Consider the following 5,766-nt stretch of genomic DNA (forward strand, 5'->3'; position numbering starts at 1 on the left):
ATCTAAAAAGATCAAAGAATAGTACATTTCAAAATGATGTTTTCTTCAGATTTTTACCCAGCTAACCTTCTGTCTGCTTCTTCTCTCTAGCCTGGGAATCCCAAACCTCTCGTTACAGAAGTGGCGCTGCTGATGATGATGAGGCTAGAACCCATAAGCCCCTTCGTCATACAACTGTACGAGTGGTTTGAACATCCTAAAGAATTCACTCTGGTTATGGAGTATCCGGGGCACTGCGAGAGCTTGTTTGACATAATCTATCGTCAACCTTGGAGTGACTGGTTCTCACGGGTCGTCATGAGACAGGCTGTGCGGGCAGTGCTACACTGCATCCATCATGGTGTTTTCCATAGTGACATTCATCCACAGAATGTCCTGTTTGAGAAAGACACGCTAGATCTCAAGCTGATAGACTTTGGCTGCGGTCAGCTGTTTAGTAGTGAAGGCTACGAGAGAAACAGATACAGGGGTGAGCATTTTGGGAGTGTGGAAACCTGAAGGTAGTGACTTACAAATTTTTGGATGATGCTTTAAAAAAAAAGCTCAACAATGTGCAAATGTCTTCCTTACAGGAGTTCTGGATTACTGCCCACCTGAAGTCTTTACAGAACCTCGATTCCACGCCGTCCCTGCAAACGTCTGGTCTCTAGGAGTGGTGCTGTACGAGTTGTCAAACGCATGTCTTCCTTTTTGTAATAGAACGGAAATCACACAAGCCGAAGTTACATTTCAGAACCCCAACTTATCCAAACGTGAGTGAATAATGATGATAACATGGATAAACACACATAAAGCAAACGAGTTGTACAGAAAGTTAAAGGTTGTAGTGTGTCAGAATTTTTATATATACTGTAGCTCAACGTACACCGAGAGCATCGCTGTTTTCAAAAATGCCAGGTCACATGGTCATGACTAACCAGCTCTCTCCTTATTAAAATGTGTACAGACTGCAGGGATCTGATTGGACAGTGTCTAGCTCGCGATCCAGCTGAACGCCCCAGCTTAGAGCAGATGTTACAACATCAATGGTTTGTTCGTACACAACGCTAGATTGGAGAAGCTGAGGAGATTCACTCGATCAGTTTCAGGTGTGTGGAAGTGTAACAAGCAGAGTAGGATTATTATCTTTTGTCTTAAATTCTGCATTATTTGTAGTGAGATTTTCAAATTTGTGTTCATTGTAATGTTCTTGTTATAGTCAAATCACCTTCATTTATATAGCGCTTGATACTATATAATAATGGTAAATCATTATTTCTCCAACATTATTTTAAAAAGTATTATCTTGTTTTCCACTAAAAAATAAGGCTTGTTTTTACAGAATATTAAAATTATTTCCCCCATTATAATATTATTTTCTCGACCAGCGCTGACATTTTTTTAAATAAAACAATGGATCTAGCAACAGACACTCTACTGACTATAAGTAACTTTTCAACTACATGTCAACTTATTCTAACCCTCTACTAATACTCTACTAATACTCTAATGAGAGTTAGTCGACATGTAGGTGCAATGTTTCTTATAGACTTATAGAATGTCTTAAAGGGACCAAAATAAAGTGAAACCAAAGTAACAATTTGATGTGACCACTGACATTGATCATTAATATTATAAAAAAATAAATAAACAGTTTTTGATATCTGAAATGTTCCATCCTCAGGCCTCTCCAGATCCTGGAAAACTACTTCCACAGATTTTTCTCTGGGCATCACATCCGCCATCGCTGCACTGACGAGAATGTCTCCCAAGCGTTGGGCTGGATGTAATAAATCCACATAGCCTCTCTCTATTTACTCCCGAAATCTGAACCGCTGAAGACGAGGTGGATTAAGTTTGTTTTTGAAGAAAATGCTCCCTCAACTCTACCAAAATTCGTTTATGTCTGCTCGAATCATTTTACACCGGACAGCTTTTTGAATGAGGCTCAGTATAAAGCAGGTTTTGCAAAAAAATGGCTCCTGAAGGATGTAGCAGTGCCAACTGTTCGTGATCCAGCTACACATCTAGAAGTATGTATTACGCGTTGGTTTTCCAAATTGCCTTTGAATTTGTCAAGTTCATGATAACATGTTAGACTTATAAAGTTTGTGATAGCATGTGATAGCACCATGAGTCCAGCTATGTTGTTATTTTTTTTATCGCGCTGATAGTGGAATCTTTATTTGTTAAGGACAGCACATCAGAACAGAGCAGCCAAACCAGAGATGTTGCTTGCCAGACAGACGCAAAACCGCTGACCAAGTCTGTTGGTACTCAGTCATCAATGAAGACGTTTCATGTTCGCTACAGGAGTTCAGGTATGTTTATGTATTACATGATACTGCTTATACAGAGGACCTATAACTAGTCTTGTTACACAATAAGTGTCACATAACAGTAACACACAACTACTTTGTATATTACAGGTGTCCAGACGACAGATACAGTTTCAGACATTGACAGTTTGTCACCAGCAGCTGGTTTAATATTTAGGACCTCTACACCTATAAAGTGGCCATCAAAGAGACCTCGTGTGGAACTGGAGGAAGAGGATGACGAAGAAACCCTAATGGACACATCATCTGTAGTAGCACCTGAAGAGCAAGATTATACATTTGATCCAGCAGAGACGGACACAACTTTAACGGAGACAGCAGACATGTCGTAAGTTTCAAAACTGCATTTGTTTTAGAACAGGGGTGTCAAACTGAGTTCCTTGTTGGCCACAGCACTGCAGAGTTTACCTCTAATCATTATTAAACACACCTGAGGCAGCTAATCAACTCTCTAAGGCTCATTCAAAAAGTTCAAGTATGCCTGTTGATCCTTCTGGAACTGAGTTTAACACCCCTGGTTCAGAATTTTATTATTATTATATTTTGTTACTTTTGTATTTAATATTTGTTAACCAGTACGAGTTTTTGTTTCTTAGTGCTCAAGCAAAATGGCAAAATGAGACGCTAGATCGCCTGAGTGAAAGGGAAAGGGTCATCGTTGGAGGTGACATGAGGGCTGACTCACCAGGTACATAGTTGTAAATAAGAAGGATGCATGGATGCTCGGGTATTTTCCGGATCATGAAGCATAACATGCATAGGTAGTATCTAACTGAATTCAATGCACTCGTGGTAATAATGCTTTGTGTAATATTACTTTCAAAGGCCACTCTGCAAAGTTTGGAAGCTATACATTGATGGACCTTCAGACCAACACCGTTGTGGACACACCAGAGCTGGTTCAGGTGGGAGAGAAGAAATATCACTATTTAAAAAAATTACATTTTGAGAAGTTTAAAACTTCTGGTTTGTCTAAGTTGATTGTTTCGTTCCCTATACTTGTCTATTTCAGAGTAACGAAGTGGGAGGAAGCTACCACATGGAAAAAGGATTACAGAGGAGCCTTGCCCTGTTGGAAGCTCGTGGTGTTACTCTGGAGTGTATTGTAACTGACCGCCGAATTACAGGGGGTACTGGGGGGTACTATACCCCCCAATGAAGACCCAGTAGGGGACAGAAATATCAGTTTTGGGGGGGTCAGATAATTTTTCTGATATTGTGAAAAAATATAATTACAGTTACAATACAAGTCAACTCCTATTTTCACTGTAGGAACATTTTAATGTAAAGCGATTTCAGACACCCCTATTGTGGACCGTACCATTTTTAACCACCGTGGGTAGAAGCAACGGAGATAGAGAACGACTTCAACTTCTCAAGCAAGTGTCAACGTTGAATGACAAAACGCTAGTTTCATAAAGTATCATTCTTTTCAACATTCCTTATTTGTATATTCAAAAATATTTAAAATAATCTAATTTAATAGTTATAATTTTTTAATGTAAATGATTTAATTTTATTGGTAACAGCCTAGTGTCTAATTATTTTAATTGAATATATTTATCAAATTTAAGAATTTGAAATGAAAGATGGAGCATACATTTAATAAAATTAGGGGAAAATGCCCTTTATAAAGCTACAAAAAATGATTCTGAGTGTTTTCAAACAGTGATGTAATGAAACATTGACAATTTAAGCTTGAAGGGAGTAAAGCCTCTGTTTAGGCTATTAAGGAAATGTAATTTTGCCAAAAGAAGAACTTTTATTTTAAATAAATGTTAATTTTAAATCAGCCTACTTCAGTGTGATGTTACCATATTATCATGCTTAACACTAAGAATTTGAATAATTGTAATGTGATGATCAGATGCAGATCTAAATCAAAGAATATAGGCGGTTTGCGGGTGGATTTTTTATTTTTAAGGCGAGACACTACAGGTGAATAGGGTAAAATGTTTAAATAATAGATATCACCATGAAACTTCCTCAGTTGATTACTTACACAAGTATATAAAAAAAATGTATTACAAGTTTTAGAAATGTATATGTTTAATTATGCAAATTAGGCATTATCTCATTAAATATGTACGATTTTGCATATATTTTCGGTAGATAGATCTGAACATATGATAAAGCCAGATGCAAAATTATTTTATCATTTTGTTAGTCGAAGTGTAAATAACCTAAAATTAAAGTTATTAGTTGTAATTAATGCAATTTTTGTATCATTTCTTTCTCATAGGAACTCAGGCATTCTACAAGCTGGAGAAAGTGATGACAAACACGCGGATTTTGAAGGACATCACCAAACTAAGTCCACATCACCAGACTTCATCTTTGGAGTCATTTCATAGTGACATTCTACGGTTTGCCCCAAAAAATTTGGTGTTTGTCACGGTTCATAGATCCAATGTCTCTCTCTAGTCTCGTGCCTTGTTGTTTACATGTGTGTGAGTGGGTGTGTCCGGATCGTTACGGTTGATCAGTATCCAGCTGCAATCACTCATCATCACCAGCTGCCACTCATCTCATCTCCTAGAAATGCTCACCACTTTCTCATCTCCTTTGTCAGATCGTTGCATGAAGTCTCTGTGTTGTCTGATCCTGTTCCCGTGCCTCGTGTCCCGTCTTGAGTTCCTGTGTTCCGGTTTCGCGTCTTTGTTGGATTACGTTTCATGTCAGGATCACGTCATCACTCATCAGAGCACGCTGCACTTCATCCATCACTCCGTGTCTGACCATCAAAGTCCCTGTGCCACCGCCTGCATCACCCGGATTATTCATCATCATCATCATCATCATCATCATCATCATTGACTATTAAATAAAAGCTTTTTACTTGCACATTGTGTCCTCGTTTCTGACGTAACAGTGTTCCCATTTCTTGGAATGTTGTGCAGGTAATTTAACTGCTGTTAAAATAACTTTACATCACTATAGGCTATTTTCCTGAATTGTGTCTGTGCACTTGCAGACTAAACCTGGCTGCATTTTATTACAATGAAAATGCTGGTCGTGCACAAGCAACATCATCAACAGGATATAAATTTATAAATACATTTTGTTTTATTGCACAGAGTACCTAGATGACCTGCAGGACCTAATATTTGAGCATGTTTTTGTGGACCCTGCTCCATACATGGATGAGGTACTTAAGATACCCATACTATCAGACCTTTGTGCGGAGTATGAGCGGCCAGACAAGGAGGAGGTCATTTCCACCATGGTGTCCAGATTCAATCATCAGCTGGTAGGAAACCAACATATCTGCCCTGATCATCTGGAAACTCACGGCGAACCCTCATCACCACACAGCCTGGAAGTCCAGACCTAAATCTAACTCGCTGAGCAAATTCAACTTGTGCTCTCGCGAGAACTCTGGAATACCAGGGTAAGGTTCCATAGTCGGCTCGATAAATGTATGCATTCTGAAGAGAATACACGTTTA

The 5,766-nt window shown here is 38.6% G+C and overlaps 1 long non-coding RNA gene across 1 annotated transcript; it reads left to right on the forward strand.

Moving 5' to 3' along the window:
- The first annotated feature begins 2,267 nt into the window (after positions 1 to 2,267).
- On the forward strand, positions 2,268 to 4,451 carry LOC309491519. The gene is made up of 3 exons (XR_014203158.1): positions 2,268 to 2,646; positions 2,915 to 3,223; positions 3,331 to 4,451. It is a non-coding gene; the product is annotated as an uncharacterized lncRNA (long non-coding RNA).
- Positions 4,452 to 5,766: the final 1,315 nt, after the last annotated feature.

The sequence above is a fragment of the Leuciscus leuciscus genome (genome assembly GCF_965113295.1).
Source record: "Leuciscus leuciscus genome assembly, contig: HAP1_SCAFFOLD_321, whole genome shotgun sequence".
Classification (NCBI taxonomy): Eukaryota; Metazoa; Chordata; class Actinopteri; order Cypriniformes; family Leuciscidae; genus Leuciscus; species Leuciscus leuciscus.